The sequence below is a fragment of the Gossypium raimondii genome, chromosome 13 (genome assembly GCF_025698545.1).
Source record: "Gossypium raimondii isolate GPD5lz chromosome 13, ASM2569854v1, whole genome shotgun sequence".
NCBI classification, from domain to species: domain Eukaryota; kingdom Viridiplantae; phylum Streptophyta; class Magnoliopsida; order Malvales; family Malvaceae; genus Gossypium; species Gossypium raimondii.
The window spans coordinates 24,792,927-24,813,440 of record NC_068577.1 but is presented as its reverse complement, the minus strand read 5'-3'; the positions used below and the strand labels follow the sequence as shown (position 1 = coordinate 24,813,440).

Sequence of the window (20,514 nt, the reverse complement as noted above, 5' to 3'; positions counted from 1 at the left end):
AAATTTAATTAGTATAAAATATTAATTCAATAAATTGAAAATTTAAATAATTAAATAAAATTGAAATTTAAGAGAAAAATTTGTCTTACCACCTTTATATAAAAATTAAGAACTCAATGAAAATAAATATAAATAAAAGAGGTCAATTTAGGGACAGTTGAAGGGTTATTGGCTAAATGTGGGGTGGAAGTGTGGTGCAAGGGTGCGCACGGCACAAGGAAGGTATGACAGCAGCGCACTTTGGTGTGAGCAGATGCGTGGGCAGTAGGCAGGCAACACTGTCAAGCGAGCAGTAGGACTGGTGCACGGGCTGGAGCTAGGGACAACACATGCGGGGTAAGTTGCTGGCCAAGTGCGCCAACTGCATGGGCTGCTGACCGAATGGGGCTTTTGGGTGGTGCTGGTGGTGGTGGTTTTGGATGCTAGGATTAATGGTGGAACGGGTGAATGAATGTTGGTTTGATGAGTGATGAATGATGGAGAAGGCAGGTGAGTGCGGTAGTAGCAACAAAAATTAATAATTAATATAATCCATATTAAATTATTATTTGCTATTAATTTATTGAAAAACTATAAAATATAATCAAATTTAAACTAATCCTAATTTTATGCAAAGTGGATAATAATTAATATATATGATAATAAATATAATTATATACTATTTATTATCATCATGTTTATTAAATCAAATTAAAACATTTATTCTAGATGCCTTTGAAAATATTTACAAAAGAGACATCTAATTTTAATATTTACAAAAGGGCAACTAAATTTTGAAAATAGTTCAATTAAGTACCTAGACTTAAAGAAAATTTGAAATTGAGTTGCAATTAAAACTTAGATCAAAATTGACCCTTTTATTTGAAAATCTAAAAATTTATTTTGTCATTTAGGGAATAATTTCTTGGAAGATTATGTTAAAATCAATTCCCAAGAAAGATTAGAGGGGTCACAAGCAGTCCTGCTTAAGTTCCAATCTCCTAGATAAGATTTATTTAAACATACTAATCCCAAAAATATACCCTAAATCATTTAGTTAAAAAGAAAAGAAAAGAAAATTAAATATCTAATAAAATGAATGAGATTTGATCCTGTTTAATTTTATCTCCTCGGTAATGTTTTAAGCACTGAGCATTGACTCGAAAATTACCTCCCTTACTTTGAAGTTCGACAACTTCGTATGGATAAACTTGGTGAATTGTAAATGGACCGGACCAACGTGATTTTAGCTCACCTAGAAAGAACCTTAATCTGGAATTAAATAACAAGACTTGTTGACCTACTTCAAATTCTCGAACTCGAATGTGCTTGTCATGCCATCTCTTAAGTCTTTCCTTGAGTAATTTGACATTCTTGTATAAGAACATTCGAAATTCTTCTAACTCATTGAGTTTAAGCATCCATTTCTTTTTATCAAGCTTAAGATCCAAGTTGAGTTGTTGGAGAGCCCAGTAAGCTTTGTGCTCTAACTCTAAGGGCAGATGACAATCTTTCCCAAAGACCAACCTCTAGGGTGACATCCCTAAAGGTGTCTTGTATGCTATCTTGTAGGCCCCAAAAGCATCGTCTAATCTTTTGGACCAATCTCGCCAGTTTGGGCAAACTACCTTCTCGAGTATGCCTTTGATCTCTTTGTTTGCCAGTTCAGCTTTCCCATTAGTCCGCGGATGGTAAGCTATAGCAACCTTTTTCTTTACTCCATGTTTGTCGAGTAATCATTTCAACCATTTGTTCACAAAATGGGACCCTTCATCACTGATGATAGCTCTTGGGATTCCAAAGCTTGTGAACATATGCTTCTACAAAAACTTCATCACAACCTTAGCATCATTCGTCGAATATGCCTCAGCCTCAACCCACTTAGATACAGTCTATTGCTACCAATATGTACTTGTGACCAAAAGCTAGAGGGAAAGGGTTAAGAAAGTTAATACCCCAAACATCGAATAATTCTACCTTAATGATGTTTGTTCAGAGCATCTTATTTCTATTGGTGATGTTTCCAACCATTTGACATCGATCACAGCTCTTTACGTAGGCATACACATCTTTCAATAGCGTAGGACAAAAGAATTCAACTTGTAATATCTTGGCCGCAGTACATGTACCTCCGAAGTGTCCCCTACTCGGAGCTGAGTGGCAATGATATAGAATCTTATGTACTTGATTTTCTGCCACGCATCTCCTGATCATTTCATCTGCTCACTTTTTAAACAAGTATGGTTCTTCCTAGAAATAGTACTTCACATTGTGAAGAAACTTTTTCTTTTCATGATACGTCTTATCAATCAGCATCAAACCACAAGCTAAATAGTTAGCAATATTAGCAAACCAAGGGGTATTATGGACATGATTTACCTTCATTATGTGTTCATCTAGAAATGTCTCCTGAATGGGTATAAGTGGATTACTCCCTTCTTGTGACCCCAATCTGGAAAGCTTTTAAGCACTCCTCATCAAATTTGAATGTCGTGTCCTTCTTCAATAATTTGCATAAGGGTTTAGCAATTTCGGAGAAGTCCTTGATAAATCTTTGATAGAAACCAGTGTGTCCCAAAAAGCTCCTAACACTCTTTACAGATGATGGAGGTGGAAGTTTCTCAATAACGTCTACCTTCGCTTTATCTACCTCGGTTCCATATCATGTTATCCGATGCCCTAGAACAATACCTTCTCGTACAATGAAATGACACTTTTCCCAATTGAGTACGAGGTTTGTTTCCTTGCATCACCTTAGTAACTTAGCTAGATTGGCTAGGCAATCATCATATGTATCTCAGAATACTAAAGAATCATCCATAAAGATTTCCAAGTATTTCTCAACCATGTCAGTAAAAATAGACATCATACATATTTGAAATGTAGTAAGTGCATTACATAAACCAAATGGCGTGCGTCTAAATGCAAATGTATCGTAGGGCATGTGAATGTTGTATTGAGTTGATCTTCTGGTGCTACTGTAATCTAATTATACCCTGAGTATCCATCGAGAAAACAGTAATAGTCTCGCCCCGCGAGTCTATCCAGCATCTGGTCCAAAAACTGCAAAGGAAAGTGATCTTTCCTAGTCACCTTGTTCAGCTTCTGGTAATCGATGCAAATTCTCCATCCTGTAACCATTCTAGTCGGTATCAACTCATTATTTTCATTTTCTACGATCGTAATACCTTCTTTCTTTGGCACACACTAGACTCGACTTACCCATGAATTGTCTGAGACGGGGTAAAGTATACCCGCATCTAACCATTTGATGATTTCTTTTTTTACCACACCCTTCATGATGAGGTTCAGTCTTCGTTATCCATCAATCGTCCCTTTCTCGCCATCTTCCAAGATGATTTTGTGCATGCATACAGATGGACTAATGTCACGAATATCGGCTATGGTCCATCCGATAGCTTTGTTGAATTGTTTCACTACTAGGATGAGTTTCTCTTCTTGCTTAATGGTTAGTTTCCCTGAAACACTCACAGACAAAGTAGAAGATTTACCTAAATAAACATATTTCAAATGTGAAGGAAGTACCTTGAGTTCTAATTTAAGTGGCTCCTCGATTGATGATTTTGATTGGGCATAATCCCTATTCTCTAACTCCAAAGATTCAAAGCGAGATTGCAAATTAAATCCCCTTTGATTAGCTTCTAGCAAAGCTAAGTATTCATCCTCCTCTTCATCACCTGGAGGGTCTGATGTCAAAATTTGTTCCAATGGGTCCTCAACATAATTGAGTTCCTTTTCCATGATTAATTCCTCTACATCAGACACTGCAAAACAATCATCAATTGTGTCAGAAAATCACATGGACTTAAAAACATTAAATGTTACCTGATCGTCCTAAACATGCACAGTAAGCTCACCCTTTTGCACATTAATAAGGGTCCTTCCAGTTACTAGGAAAGACCTTCCTAGGATGATTGGCACTTCTTTGTGTACTTCAAAGTCTAGAATAACAAAGTTACTAGGAAAAATAAATTTGTCTACACGTACCAATACATCCTCGAATTTTCCTTCTGGATGTGCTAAGGATCGATCTTCTAATTGAAGTGTAACAGTAGTAGGTCTAACTTCACATATCCCCAACTTTCCAAATATTGACATAGGCATCAAGTTGATACTCGCACCCAAATTACATAGTGCTTTACCATAATATATTTCTCCAATGTTGTAAGGTATGGTAAAACATCTAGGATCCGCCAACTTTGGGGGTAGTTTGTCTTCAAGTTATGCACTACATTACTTTATTATGGCTACCATCTCAAATTCTCCAAGTCTTCATTTTTCTGACAGAATATCCTTCATGAATTTAACGTAGTTCGAAATTTATTCAAGTGCTTCAACCAACGAAATGTTGATATGAAGTTGCTTGAGTACGTCTAGTAACTTCTTGAATTGAACTTCCTGCTTCTGCGTCTGAAATCTTTGAGGGTAGGGTTGTCGAGGCTTCTTTACTGGAATTGGTTGATTCGCCCTCTGTAGCAATTCTGCATCTAATGAAGTTGTTAGTTTATCAGAATTAGCTAGTTCAGAAGTTACCTTATTAGATTTTACAAATTCAGGTTTCGGTGAAATTGAAATTCCAACACTCTATTGAACTTTTTCTGAGTCTTGAGCATCAGCTGGCTCTTCTTTAACTTTAACGATGTAGGACCTCAATGTCTTTCTGCTCCTCAATGTCAATACTTTACAATGCTCCTTCCCAAGATTCCTCAGATTCTCTATATCACTAGGTAAAGCACCTTGTGGTTAGTTTCTGAGTTTAGTTGCAAGCTGGCCCATTTGGTTTTCCAGGTTTTTCAATGTTGTTGCTTGGCTTTGGATTAAGGCACCATTCTTGGCTATGTGTGCCTTCAACAAGTTATCCAAGCCATTGGATAGTTCAACTTGAGGTTGTTTCTGAAATTTTTGGGTAAAACTAGGTGGTTGGGTTGATCTAGGTTGGGCGTATGTGTTACTGGATCCAGCCCCTTGGTTACTCCAGGAGAAATTAGGGTGGTTTCGCCATGACGGGTTATAGGAATTGGATTGCAGTCCTTGTCTTCCTCGGTTTTGGTTCTAGTTACCCATGTAATACATGGAATTTGGGTTTGATGGACATTCTTCGAACATATGCCCTTCCCAACAATAGACATAGGCTACATTTTATAATTGATTCGGTGGCTGTGCTGTAAAATTATTGAACCTATTAGTGGTAAAATTTTTAAGCATTAAGAAAATCAAGGATACCTGAGATGCGAGTGAAGTGAGAGCGTCTACTTCATGTGTTCCAGCAACTCGTCTTCTTGACGCTGCTTAATTGGTTGGCCATTAATAATTATTGTTGGCAATCCTCTCATTGACCTCATAAGCCTCATTATAAGACTTAGAAAGGAGAGCACCATTAGCAGAAGCATCCACAACCATCCTCGTGTGAGCATTGAGACCATTATAAAAAGTCTCAAGTTGGATGTAATGTGGGATTCTAATATGAGGGCATTTTTGTAATAATTCTTTGTATCTTTACCATTCCTCATACAAGGACTTATCATCCACTTGTGGGAAAGCAGTGATCGCATTCCTCAACTTAACATTCTTGCTAGGCGGGAAATGCTTCATGAGGAATCCTTCTGCTAACTCTTGCCATGTGGAAATTGAATTTGTTGGCAATGAGTTTAACCAGGCTCGAGCTCTGTCCCTTAGCAAATATGGAAACAACTTCAATCGTAGTGCATCTTCGGGTACTCTGGCTAACTTGAAAGAATCGCTCACCTCCATGAATAGTTTTAAGTGCAGGTGAGGATCTTTGGTAGGCATTCCACTGAATTAGCCCACTGTTTGAAGCATCTGGAACATGACTGGCTTCAACTCGAACCATTGTGCCTCGATTTCAGGTTTCCTAATACTTAGATTAAAATCATGAAATACCGGAATGTCATACTGTCTTGTAGCTCTATCCCTATCATCAGCAATAAGGATAGGATATTGAGCAGAATTTGCTCTGATTTCTTGATTTAGATTTTCGAAGTTTATCTCTTCAGTCCTTCTTTAACTTGCTTGTCTTCTTCACTATCAAAAAGTTCTTTCAATCTTAGGGTCTACAGGGAGTAAACTGATGATTCGATCAATACTCATAAACACTTGAAACAAACACAGAAAAAATTAATTAAGCTAAAATTGAACAGAAAAATAAACCAAAATGCAAAATTAACAAATTCAGAAATAATGACATTTTAAAACAGTCCCCGGCAACGATGCCAAAAACTTGGAACTACGGAAATGTGCAAGTGTACACAACCCACAGGGACTGTGAAAGGAATTATTTATGAATGCAATTTTAAAATCACTGTGGTGAAGAAAAATATTTTGATTTGAAGAGGTGATTAAAAACTAAGATTTTAACTAAGTAAAATAAATAAAAATAAAATAAAAGTTCCAATGCACAATTTCAAAAGATAATTTTAATCAAGATGACATAATTGTGCTAGATTAATTACATTTCTTAACTTAGAATTATTAAACTCATGTTTATGTTGTTACGAATAAATTCACGGCAACTCGGTAATTTGCTAACTTATGAACATACTTACCTACCAAAATCCATTTATCTCTTGACTATATCTCTATGTCAAATCAACCGATTAAACAAATTTTAATAAGCAAATGTGTTAATGCGCATACATGCTTATGAAATTAAAATAATCTCTTGTACATATCTCTATGCCAATTCAATCTCATAAGCACATAAAAGATTACGTGAGGTAACAATGTATTTCTACCTTGAAACAATTTAATCACAATAATCTTGCAAGTTATGCAAAGCTAATGTATCGTTAGTTACCGTTGCTAATTTAACCCTCAGCTGCCTTAGATGATTAAACATGCACTGATTAAGTATTGTGTCAATTAATTACAATTTCAATTCGTTTAAATAATTAATTCGTTAGTTACCTTACAATTGTAATGCAAGAATAACTTAGTTAATATTTTACTTAATCAAACATCTTACCGAGGCCTATAACAACACAAACACAATTTTAATAACTTAAGTAGATGAAATGCAATCAACCTAACACGAATTATATTTAAGCCATATTAATTAAATTAAACATATCAACATTACAAATATTCATAGACATGTTCATAACAACAATAATAAAATTAAAAGGATAAGGAACAAGAATCAAATCTGGTGTTTCTCTGAGGCTTGACTAGTTTGCTCCACTCCTCCTTCTCCGCTTGTTCTTGTTGAACTGAGGCTGCCACGAACACTTGAATACTGATCCAAATGGTGGTTGAATGACTCTTTTTCAAGAGCTGAAATTGGCAAGGGAATGAGGAAGAAAATGAATAACAATGAAGAGAGAAAAGTGAAAGAAGTGAAGAATGAATGGTTTTGAGATGTGTTTGAAGTGAGCAGCTAAAGACTCCCCCCATGGCCGACCACACATATGGCATGTTTGGAGATTTTAAACATGCTATTTTTAGGTAGGGGCAAATCTTGGAAGGCATGAATAGTGGAGGGGTTTGAATGCAAATTGAAGGAGTCTTCAAGGGTCATTTTGCAAGCCCAATAATCAGCTAAACAAGTTGATTGGGTCAGCGTCTGGGACAGTTTTGGGCTGCCCAGTGCTCGATTGGATCATATTTCTCGGTCCAGCTCAACTGGGCCCCTTTCCATAATTATTTAACAATAATTTATTTAACCCAAATTAAATTAAATTAGATTAAAATTAAAATTAATTATATTATAAATTAAAACACATAATTTGGACCGTCTTAGGCTAAAAAATAAATTCGCCTTGATGCTTCAAAATTGCTTCTCGGTTTTGTGATTTTAGCAGTGTTTGTCGAGCCGTTTTTGCCTTTTGTACGAATATGTCAAAAATGATCAAAATTAATAAAAAATTATTATAAAATTAAATAAAATTAAACATATTAATAATTTAAGTACAATTTAATTATTTTATAATAATTATATATTTTTCGATAAGAATTTTACTGAAACTGCATGAATTTGAGTTAAAAAAGGCATGAAAAAGTGTGTATAATTTCGTGTTTCCAGCTGTGAAGCTCACTGACTTGGCTCACACGCCCGTGTGGCTACCTGTGTAACTCACTCACATGGGTCACACAGTCGTGTCGCATGTCGTGTGTGAGCCTGTGTGAACCTTGCATCTAACACGTTAAGGGCACACGCCCATGTGCATTTCTCTTGCACCAAGCTTTGTGTGTCCAAAAATGACCTAAAACATGCTATTTTCACAACCAATGCTTAGGTACCTAAACCAACTTACTAACACATGATCACAAGACCTCAAAACACATTCAAGAACAACCAAAACATGTCAAATAATTCAACCAAAGACCTAACCATTGTGTCATCCATGACACCACACCACAATCACTTGACATTTCATTATCTTAGCTAAGCACACAAGCTATATTACACACTCATATTGACTTGTAATCAACCCTTAATTACCATGCATAATTCATACCAAACTTACCTATTCATCTTAAACTATTGGTCCATAATTTAGCAACATATAAGCATATTGTAAAGACTACTAACCACACCACAACATATACACCTCAAACATCAAGCTATACGACAAAGGTACTTGTGAACTATTACATATCATAACCACATTCTCCTATTACACGCCATATAAGCCAAGCTGAATTCAAATTCTACCAAAAGGTCTTCGGATGGTGTGATCCTTCAAGTTGATCTAATCTCCAATTCCCACAAAACGTAATCTACAAAGAAAGAGACAAGGACACAAGTAAGCTTTCAGAAAGCCTAATAAGTTCGTCGATTAAACGTTAAAGCTTACCGAATTAAAATAATAATTCAATAACTAGATTAAAATAATAGAGTTCCTAACAACCACAGTTCACAACAGGTGAGTTAAAACTCAATAAGAACGAAATCAAACTTTCCACAATTCAATAGCAATCGTTTAATAATCCAATAATGCCAGATGAATCATATCTGGATACGACTACATGACTAACCATCTGGAGCACACCAAATGCTCATATGAGCCAATTCAACCGATAACACACCTCTACACTAAGTGCCTAGCTCGTAGCTAACATCTGCCCTCGATAACACACCAGAAAACACTGTTATATAACACAATACTCTGCAACAAATGCATGACCTCGATATATTCAGTGAACAGAAGATATACATGAATCATCATCACATCTCATACCAATCCCATATTGCACACAAAATAACCTATTGGCATGCCAATCGTACTATATCCTACGTTCATCTAGCTCAGAATATTTCATCAGGAGTCAATGTTATTTCAATCTATTGTTCAATTCTTAATTTTCTTTAAAATGTATTAAACTTAAACCAAATGAACTTACAAGACTGAACTGAAGCAATAACGAAAGTACAAGGACTACTTCGTAACTTTCTCTTTTCCTCGATTTTCAACTTGTTCTTGATCTAAAATAATAATTTCATCCAATTAACTAATTCCAACAGAAAAATTAACTCATTTTATGCTATTAAGTCCTTTTAGACATTTTTACCAAATTACCCCCACATTTTACTTTTACACAATTTAGTCCTTAAGCTCAAAATTGCAATTTAACCAATTTTAACTAAAAATAAATTCAGCCAAATTGTATAACACACCACTATGGCCCATACATGTTATTACAAATCAAGTCCTTGTAATTTTATCAATTTAACATTTTAGTCCTTAAACATTAAAATTACCAAAAAATACTTTACAAAATAGTTCTATTTTTCAACCAAGCTTAATAATCTAACATAAAACTTTAAGAACAACTCAAACTCATCAATGGAATAATCCAAAACATTTGATAGTTTTACAAATTATTCCCCAAGTTAGCTAGATCAAGCTAAAACGAACTCAAAAACATAAAAATTACTAAAAACGAGCAAGGTTTACTCACCAAATCGAAGGACTTAAGCTTGACCAAAGCTTTCAATGTCCTAGCTATGGAGTTTCAACTTTCTCTAGAAGAAACTAGGAAGAAATAACTTAATCCATATCCTTTTATGCATCATAAACACATAATAATTTACTATTTAAAAATGTACCCTTTTAAAACAAATAAAAGCTCATAGTTTCAAGCCCATTACCGTCCACTTGATACACACATGATATATTTACCTATTAAATCCATTACTTTACCTTTCAATTTTTCATTTAGTACCTTTAATTAATAGAAATAATTTTTTTTAATTTTTATGATTTAGTCCTTTTTACTTTAATTACTAATTAATGAAGGTCACAAAACTGGAATTCCACACCATTCCTACCGTTTGGCCATTTAATGAAGGTCCAATGACACAATTGGTCCTTCAATTACTTTTTAATTATTAATTTAAATAAACTTTATTTCAATTTAACCTTAAAGTATTGGACCTAATGAATAAATAACCCAAAGGTTAGTGGAATGATTGACATCCACCACCGCTTCGACTTTTGGAAATTGTCTAATTGCCTTGTTAATCCCTTTGGTATTTTAAATTCTATAATGGGTAACTTTGACCTCTTTTACAATTTAATCATTTGACCTTAATTAACCAATCAATCATTAAAATTACCAGACCAAACTTCAATTCACATATAATACGACTTTATAAATATTTAATAAAAATTTTTACAACCTTAAATTACAGAAATAAGGTCCCAATACCTCATTTTCAAAAACCACTTGACTTCTAGACTGAACCACTTATATGTATCTATTAATTCAATCATAAAAATTATGGTTCTGAAACCACTTTTTTTATACCACTAAAAAATGGGTTGTTACACCTACCGAGGATGTGAATTACATCGAAAATAGGGGTGGAAACCCTTATTTAAACACTTACAATCCTGGTTGGAGAAATCACCCGAATCTGAGATGGGGAGGAAACCAATAAGGAGGTAATAGTTCGAATCAAGCCAAAAATACTAATTATCAACCGCCTTATTTGCAGAAACCTCAAGATAGGGTCAAACTAAGTGATCATATTGCATGAGGTCAATGGCTGGATAGAATGGAGGGACAGACGCAGTCAATGAGAATGGATGTAAAGTAGGTGCAGTCTGAGTGCACCAACTCAACAAAGACATTGACTAAAACTGGAGCATCATATGAGCCAATTGATAAGTATGATGGGTGATATTAAAAGACAAATTGGCACCGGTATTCCAAGCAATATAGAAGACAATCCTCGAAGGAAAGTAAGGAGTACATGAAGTCAATAGCACTCTAAACAAACAAAGTACTGAGTAGCCTAGAAAACCCTATTCTTGAGGTAAGCATTAAAACTACCGATAATCCCCCAAAGTGATCTCTAGAAGCTAAAGACGAACTAGAATCAAACGAGGTAATTGCCCCAGCAGTGGAGGTAAAAAAAAGTAACAAAATATATTACTATTACAAAGATCTGATTCCCTTCAAGACTAGAAAGAAAACAAAAGCAGGATGAAAATGAGTTTGTAAGCTTTCTAAACTTGTTCAAAACATTAAATGTAAACATGCTTTTAATCAAATTAATTGAAAAAGTCCCCAAATACGCCAAGTTTTTAAAGGAAATTATGTCTAGGCATAGGAAAATTAAGGTAAGAGAACAACTTAATATAAGTGACTCCTATAGTGTTATTATTTCAAGGCAATTTCCCCAAAAATTGTAAGACCTAGGAAGTTTTGCTAATCCCATAGAGATAGGAAGCATTCATTTTAATAGAGCTCTATATGACTTAGGAGCTAGTATTAATTTAATGCCTATATAAATTTTTGAAAAACTCGGGTAGGGGGATATCAAAACTACTCAGATAACACTACAATTCGCTGACAGGTCTTCTGTACATATGAAAGGGGTATTGGAAGATGTGTTGGTCAAAGTGCACAATTTCATTATCCAAGTAGATTGCATTAATAACAAGTAAAGAATTTAAATCAACTAAGCTATTATCAACATGTAACGATCTCAATCAAGAAAGGGCTTCTTGAATTGCAAAAGCTTCAATTATGGAAGGATCTAACATAGATTAAATAAAGCCAGTGAAACACTTAACAACTTGTCCATAAGATTCCTATAAAATAGTTAAGTGTTTCCATTGACTGAGCTGCATCCAAATTGCATTTGAGCCAACTTGAAGGATGTTTAATTCACTAGACATCAATAAAGGATGTTGACAAAATAAAGCCAAGAGACCATCAAAACTAGTCTTGCTTCTTGTCGGTTCTGTAAGAAAGGTTCAACAAATAAAATGATATTAGAAGCAATAGTTATCTTGTAACACCCAGCTTTAGGCAGGTTTTGGATTTGGCAGGTAAACCAAAAGTAACCAGAGTGGCGTAGTGCTATCCACCTAATTATTATTTTGGCGTATAGATCAGACGCATAGTAGGTATCAGATTATTAAGCAATGATTGTTCTCAAAATGTATTAAGTTATAAAGAAGAAGAGATTTGGTAAGACTGTTGGGAATTACTACCAAAGGTATTATATTCCTAGTTTATTGAGTTTTGTGCTCGTCACATTCTAGCGAGGGAGTTAGAAAGGAACAAAAGGATGAATCAAGAATATAAATAAATATTGGATTTCTATTTACAGTTGTAAACCATTTATAAAGGAATCTTTGAAGGTGTGTGACACATGATAGATTCCAATAGAGCTTGGGTTCTATATATATATATTGGTATTTAAGTCTAAAAAGAGGGAGTTTTTCTTTTTTCTTCTTCAAGAAGTATTTCTGTGTAGATCTAAAGGAACCTAAAGTATTTTCTTCTCTCTTGAGCTAAAGTTGTAGATTTGGATATTTACCAGTGAATATAATGTGATTCGGCCCGGGTTAATCGAGCCGTTTCGCGAAGTTGCCCGATCGTCGACGAGGAGTAGTCAGAGTTGTCAAAATTGGGTGATTTAGGCTAAGGGTTGCCGAAGCTTTGAGAGGGGTTTAGATGAGTGGTTTGGTGTTGATAGGTTCAGTTTAGAATAGAAACAAGGTAAGTTAGAAAAAGGTAATTGATGGAGATGGAAAATAGAACTTAAAGTCAAGAATGTTCAATACTAAAAAGTATTGCCCGAGTCTTATATTGCTTAAGGTGAAATTTGATGAAAGATAGAAGCGGACCTTGACCCGTTACCTATATGGACGTAAGAACCAAAGGTATAATAATATGGTTGAACGCCACACCGGTTCGGTGATAAGTTCAATGGAGTTCGGATTGACGCCACTAGCAAGCTAGATAAGTCGCTTCGAGACTCGAACGAAAGAAGAGAGGAGGTAACCTCACAAGAACAAAAGTTCTATTAAGTTTTAATAATCAAATTCTGTAACCTTTTACAATAAACAAAATAAACTATTTATAGGCTCTCTAATGCCTATTAAAATTCAGCTACTAATGTGTTCACACAACAATTAAAAATGTTCACACTTCAAGCATTAAATCTCTGTTCATGGATAGTGTAAGTTCATACATGGTTGAATAATCATGTTTCTTCCCAAAACCCGTTCATGCATGCTTAACCAATAAGAAAGCTTCCTTGTTCCATGAATGTGCATCTTCAATTCATATCCAACCCCCCTTGGACGAATGCTAGGTGCATGGGTCATGCATCTCTTAATTAAAGCTTTAATGATGGGTTTGGTTCATGAATGGAAGCATGTACCTTGTAAATTGTTCTCCCTTTGTACATGCACATTATACATTCAATGTGATGAATTAAGGTAATATTCCCTCCCTTTGGACGTTCATGAATCCACCCATACATGTATAGGAGCTGATTGGTCAAATTGAGGTGTGAATGGCTTAGATGCTCGCTTGGGAATACGATCGGCCAAGCTTGTGCTTTAAGTTTCGGACACCTTTTGGCCAAATAGGTGCCTTGGGGAGCCAAATGGATCAGCCACCATTCATTGAAAGAGGCCTTACATGCACCGTCCCATACATTGAACCTATCATGCATGAACCTTGTTTAATTACTCTCCAAATTCAGCTCACCTACAAAAACACATGAACCAAAATTAAATCACATAAAATTCAATGAACAAACATTAATATAATTTAGACACACTAATTAAAACATAAATTAAATTAGAAAATTTTAATAAAGTCTTAACAAGACATATTAAATTCGCCAAGACACATTTAAAACATGTAATAAGTCAAAACATAATTATGAGCTGTAGTAATTTAAGCTAAATTAATAAATTACTTAATTTATTCAAACATTAAAATAAATGAGTTGAAATAAACTTAAGCCAAGCTCAAACGAACTAAAGTAAGCTAAATTGAGCTCAAACGAGCTAAATTAAGCTCATGTGAGCTAAATCGAGCTGGGAAAAACTAAGATTGAGCTTGTTGAGCTGTGATTGAGCTTCATCTTGCACTTGGGGCCCTCGTGTTTAGGCCAATCATGATAGCAACGAGTGGTGCCACATCATGATGCGATTGAGATCACATCAGAATACACCACGTCGAGGTAAGATTTAAAACTTATCATACTGTGCTGTGAAGAGTAAATCTATTATACTTGGTAGATCAGTAAGATAAAGGATAAAAAGGGCACTCCTTGGGGATTTCCCGTGTTAAAACTGATGGAAAAAGGGGTATATGAATAAATCTTAATAAGTTTCCTTGTTTTGTAGCAGTAGTTGCTGCTGATTGCACGATGGAAGTCTAAATCTAGAGTTTTGAACTGTTGTGGGTGAGAATCAGGTGAGTCTCTATACTGGCTCTTGTTTGTATGATGATAGTACTTGTAGATCTATAAAAGAGTGACTGAAAGATAATGTTGTGATCCTTGAGGTTATAATATGATATTTGTGTGACCTCGTGTGTGATTATTGAAGTATGTTTATGACCGTGGTAATGTTTGTTGAGAATGATATGCATATTTTGTATAGACCTTGTAACACCCCTAATCCGTATTTACTGTCAAAATAGGGTTATGAAGCATTACTGTAAAATCGTAACATAGAAACACACATTTCTAAACATTGATATAAACATAGCATAATACATTCATAAACATGCATATCATCCCTTAATTGAGCCCTTGAGGCCCTAGAAACACTTTAGAAATGATTCAGAACTAAATCAAAAACATTTAGAACATTAAGGAAAAAGTTGGAAATTTAAAACTACAGGGGTCACACGGCCATGTGGCTAAGCCGCGTAACAATCAAAATAGAGACACATGGTCGTGTCCCAGCCTGTGTCCCTTCCCGTGTAACTCTCTGACTTGGGTCACACAGCCAAGCCACATGCCTAACTTTCAACCTTTAAAATCTACAGGGGACACACGACTGAGACACACGCCTATGTCTTAGGCCGTGTGGACAAGAAATTGGTCAAAATCAAGCCATTTCTCCACCCTCTTCAAGCATGTACCTAAACACAATTTGCACATATGACCAAAACATTAAAACATGCCTAAAACATGCATAAAATGACCAATTCACTCTACTATTAATCGATACAACTAATATGCCATTAAGGCACCTCAATCACAAACCATCAAACATATCTAAACATATGCATATTTGGCCATACATCAACCATACACATCTAACTTATTTCCATACCAAAACATACCATAATTGACCATATACCATGTCCATAAAAACTTACCATTTGTACCATTACTCACATACATCATAATCACATAAGTGACACAAACCAACCATTTCCAAAGGGTACCAAACAACCAACATATATATACATACCAAAATCAATAATTAGCATTCAACCCAAACTTTAAGTCCACCTATACATGCCATTATAACCTTGATCAAAACATCAAAAACTACCGATATAATCGCTGGATAGTGTGATACATCTCCGACGAGCTTTCGAATCGAACGAGCTTCCAATTATCTATAAAACATAGGAAAGAAAACTACGTATGCAGATAATGCTTAGTAAGTTTGTAAAATATGAACATAACTTACCATTTCAATACATAACATTAAGATTAAGCATAATTTAATCCAACCATAAGCTTGGCACAAGCCTAAGAACCAATAACAACACATGTTAGCATATTCAAACATAATCCATATGAATTTAACATAGGTAAGCCATTACATATGAACATATTTCATTTAAATTCATCATTTTTTCCTTATCATATCTTACTTTCAATGAAACTTACCATTTCAACCCTTTTCATAAATACATGACATAGTTCCTTTTGAACCCTTTCTTTCTTTTACATCATTGCTTGCATGAGTTGTGGGTTAGAATGTAAGCTACATGATGCTGCTCACACGAGCTATGGAGTATCCACAACAAATGCAGGACCTTAGCCATTGATAGGATATTCAAGACTAGCACCCAAAACATGAAAACCCTAATAACATGTCATTTGTATCCTACGAATTCCTACGGTTCAAATGGGGCTCGATAATCATCGTGAAATCGTTGGATTACAACATTGAGTTGCATTAAAAATAAACATATTAAAATATAGATCAATATATAACATTAAAATGATATATATACGAACTTACCTCAATGATTAAGGCATAAAACCAGAGTCGACTAATCTAATGCTTTAGCTTTACCCCGATCAAATCCGTATGAGGTCTATCTTGATCTAAATATAAAAATTCAATCCATTTAATAATCCTATCATTCAATTCAGTCCAAAATTCATAATTTTCAAAATTACACTTGTGCCCCTAATATTTTAACTTTTTTACAATTTAGTCCTTAAGCTCGTAAATTGATACTTATGCAATTTCATCTACATGTCATGCTTGTCGGTTTACCTAGGGACTTATAAAACCTCTTACAATTCAACATTTCACAAATTTATCATGGTATTTTACTACTTTTACAAATAAGTCCCTAAATAATAATTTCATCAAAAATCACTTTACAAAAGTTGTTTATTTAACAAAAAAGATTCATATTCTTCCATTAAAATTCAAAAACCATACAAAAATGTTCACGGAAAAACCCTAAACCTTTAACAATTTTGCAAATTAGTCCTTGGGTTAGCTAGATTAAGCTATAACGATCTCGAAAACATAAAAATTATTAAAAATGAAGCTTAAAAACATACCATGCATGTAGAAAATGAAAAATTGAAGCTCCGCTCTCCAAAAATGGCTATTTTTGTTTTGAAAGTTGAAATGAGAAAGATGATAGCTATTTTTTTCTTTTTCTTTATTAAACATTTAATATAATTATCAAATTACTAATTTAACCTTTAAAATCTATTAATATTTCATTAAAACCTATCCATCACATTACACTATCTCAACAATTGCTTCAATTACCACCTATGTCCTTTATTTTAAAATTCTATAGTCATTAGAGCCCTTTAGCTTATAGAATTTAACTTTTGTACCTTTTACGATTTAGCCTTTTTACTTAATTAAGCGTGCAAACATTAAAATTTCTTAATGAAAATTTTATACGACCATACTAAAATTCCACAAACATTAAAATAATAATAAAATAAATATTTTCTCATCAGATTTGCGGTCCCGAAACCACTATTCCGATTTCACTAAAAACAAGCTATTAAAGACCTATTGAGTTCAAGTAGGTCGATATGAAGTATAGTTGCGTCTGGACTTCTAGATTATGTATATTCATTTTAGTTGTATTCTATTTGAAATGTTCTGATGAGAGTTGGTCGGAGCATGATGAGTCTATGTCTATCTCCGCGGAGTCGTCTAAAAAGGTCTGTCGGGACTAAACACAATATCTGAAAGAGAGTCCATAGCCATGGCACCATATCATGTAAGACCATATTTGGGCTATGAAATCATAGGGAAAAGAACTAAAGGAAGGTGATTACCAGAAAGAGGTTCTCTGCGTAACCTAGGATGATGAGGGGCAAACCACACGAAATGTGAGTTTAGGCAAATCCCTATCGTGAACACTCCAGAAAAAAGAAGTCTTTGTGGCTATATATGAAAAGGAAGTCTTTGTGGCGATCTATTAAAAAGAAGCCTTCGTGGAGATCTATGAAGGGAATGCCCTTAGAGCTCTTTAAAGAATGGCTCTTGTGGTAACCATTTGAAGGAAACACCTCTGTGGTAGACCCTGAGAGGAAGAAATAGTATCCATGGTGAACTCTAAAGGAACGATAGTTGTAATGAAATCAGAAGGAACAGCCCTTGTGGTATATCATGTTACACCTTTGATGAGATATTCTAATGAGATTCCCTTGTGGCGAGCTTCGTATAAAATGTTATGGTGTATCTTGCATGGTCTTAAGAAAAGAACAGAGAAACTGGAATACGCCAGAGCATATGGCGAATTCAAAGTATAGGATAAGTAAAATTAAGAACATACCTGAGTAAAGGCTACGTCTGATCGTTTGATGAAGGGAGTCATGATTAAGATGAGTATGAAAGGAAGAAGTTCTAAAAGGATGAAGCCATTAAGGAACCAATGTTAAGGGAAATTGACAATGATATAGTAGATAGAAGGAATGATTATGTTAATGATAAACTGTTCCTGGTGACAAACAATTGAAGATTTAAGAAAATGAGCTAATGGCGATAGGCTATCCGTATCCAAGTCCTAGTTACTAAGATTACCTGAAACATACAAATAAGATGGGTGACTTACAAGCCCAGTGTGAGATCATCAAAATATTGTAACATACATAAAAACACATCAAATAAACACCTCCATGTCAATATATATCATATTCATAGAAATCTCAGATCATCACAGATACACATATATGAATATATCGAGCATGCTTATGTAACAATGCACATTTTGAAGAATTTCCTACCTATCTCCACTACACACTAATATCGGGTTTCCTATAACCCGTCCATCCAATAACACACCATTTGTGGACAAGCCACCACATTAATGTCGATAAATGGCCACATAACACATTGTGGACAAGCCATCACATAATTGACGAAAACAACCACATAATCGCAGATGAACTACCACATAACTTCCACCTTTCACAATACCCACCACATGCATGTGATATGGCCATTTTAATACATAATCACTTTTCGCATTTTTCATATTATCATGCTCATAATCTTACATAACGCATATTTCTGAATTTTACACATTTGCATGTAAACATGCTCACATTTTCAAATATCACATAATATTCACTTTTTATTCACTTTATCACGCTTTAATATATTTTCATATTAAATCATGAATCTTACCACACACATATATATAACACATATTTAGATAATCACTTACCAATGAAGTCAAGTATAATATAACATAGAGATGAGATTTGCACACATATCATCATCAAATACATCAACACATCACAAATCATAGTTTTCATGAACTAATAATTTTATGAACACTTGGAATTTCCCTATGATAAGTTTTTCAACTCCACTTTGAGTACTTAGTATACTCTTAAATAATTATTTAATAGCATTTTATTAAAAATAAGAGTAGCATATTATACTCAAACCAAAGATTTAGATCCCACACTTTATATTGAAGATCGATTGCTACAATCTTATTAGAAGATGTTGTAGATGAATCTATCGCATCAAACATGTATTTTAGTTATAGATATATCGGATGTGGCTTATTACTTAAAGATTAATCATTGAAATAATTCTCACAAATTACTTACCTTTAAATGGAGACTTAGTTTCGATGCCTTCGTTATCACACCAAGGATCTCTTGTATTGACATTGTTTTGTCCTCCAAAGAATATAGGAACAAAATGTTAACACATGAAAAACAAATGTGTCTTAACACCAGTCGGCTAAAAGGAAAAACAATAGAGAGTAACGAATGTTCCCAACACCCCTCATGCACTTACACTACTCAACAATATTACGAGATCGTTGATAGTCTCGACGAAGGAGTGAAGAGGTTTAACAATTTACAATCAGTCGCTAAATTTTTCCTGATTTTTTAGTAGAGGCCACCAACTTACGACTTCTTTCATTTTAACCCCCAATTATTCCTAAATTGTCGAACTTAATAAAAATTGGGTGTGACAGAAATGATATCACGAGTGTACTTATGTGAAATACGATTAATGACAACATGTGAAAGACCATGAGAATTGGTTTATACTAACCTAGAGTGCTGATATGGAAATATGGTGAATGAATAGGTTCGATTCAGAAATGAGATAATAAAACAATTAAATGATATGATATGTGTTATTGATTGCTACTGGTGATAATAAATGAAATGGCTCATATGACATGAATTGGTGAAAGAAAAATGTTTGAATTTAGAATGCATTGTTGTATTTATCATGTTATTGTTTTGTCTATATGACTTGAATCATGAAAGGACCACTAACCTTTATCGCTTAGAGTGTGATTTGTTTATTGCCGTGTACAAGTTTTGGTGGATCTCAAAGTCCCGAGAAGTAATTCATCATCCAATTAGTAGCCCTCGACTCAACATTATTTGTATAGTTCCTTTACATTTTGAAATATGGAATGTACCAAAGGTTGAGTCAGTCCTATAATATGTATGATCATTTGAAGTCTTGATTTGGAAAATGACATTTTGAAGCTTAAGTTTATGAAATATTATTGATATCACAT

At 34.4% G+C, this 20,514-nt stretch overlaps 1 non-coding gene across 1 annotated transcript; it reads left to right on the top strand.

Moving 5' to 3' along the window:
- The first annotated feature begins 5,455 nt into the window (after positions 1-5,455).
- LOC128036395 (small nucleolar RNA R71) lies at positions 5,456-5,562 on the top strand. The gene has a single exon (XR_008193192.1). It is a non-coding gene; the product is annotated as a small nucleolar RNA R71 (small nucleolar RNA).
- Positions 5,563-20,514: the final 14,952 nt, after the last annotated feature.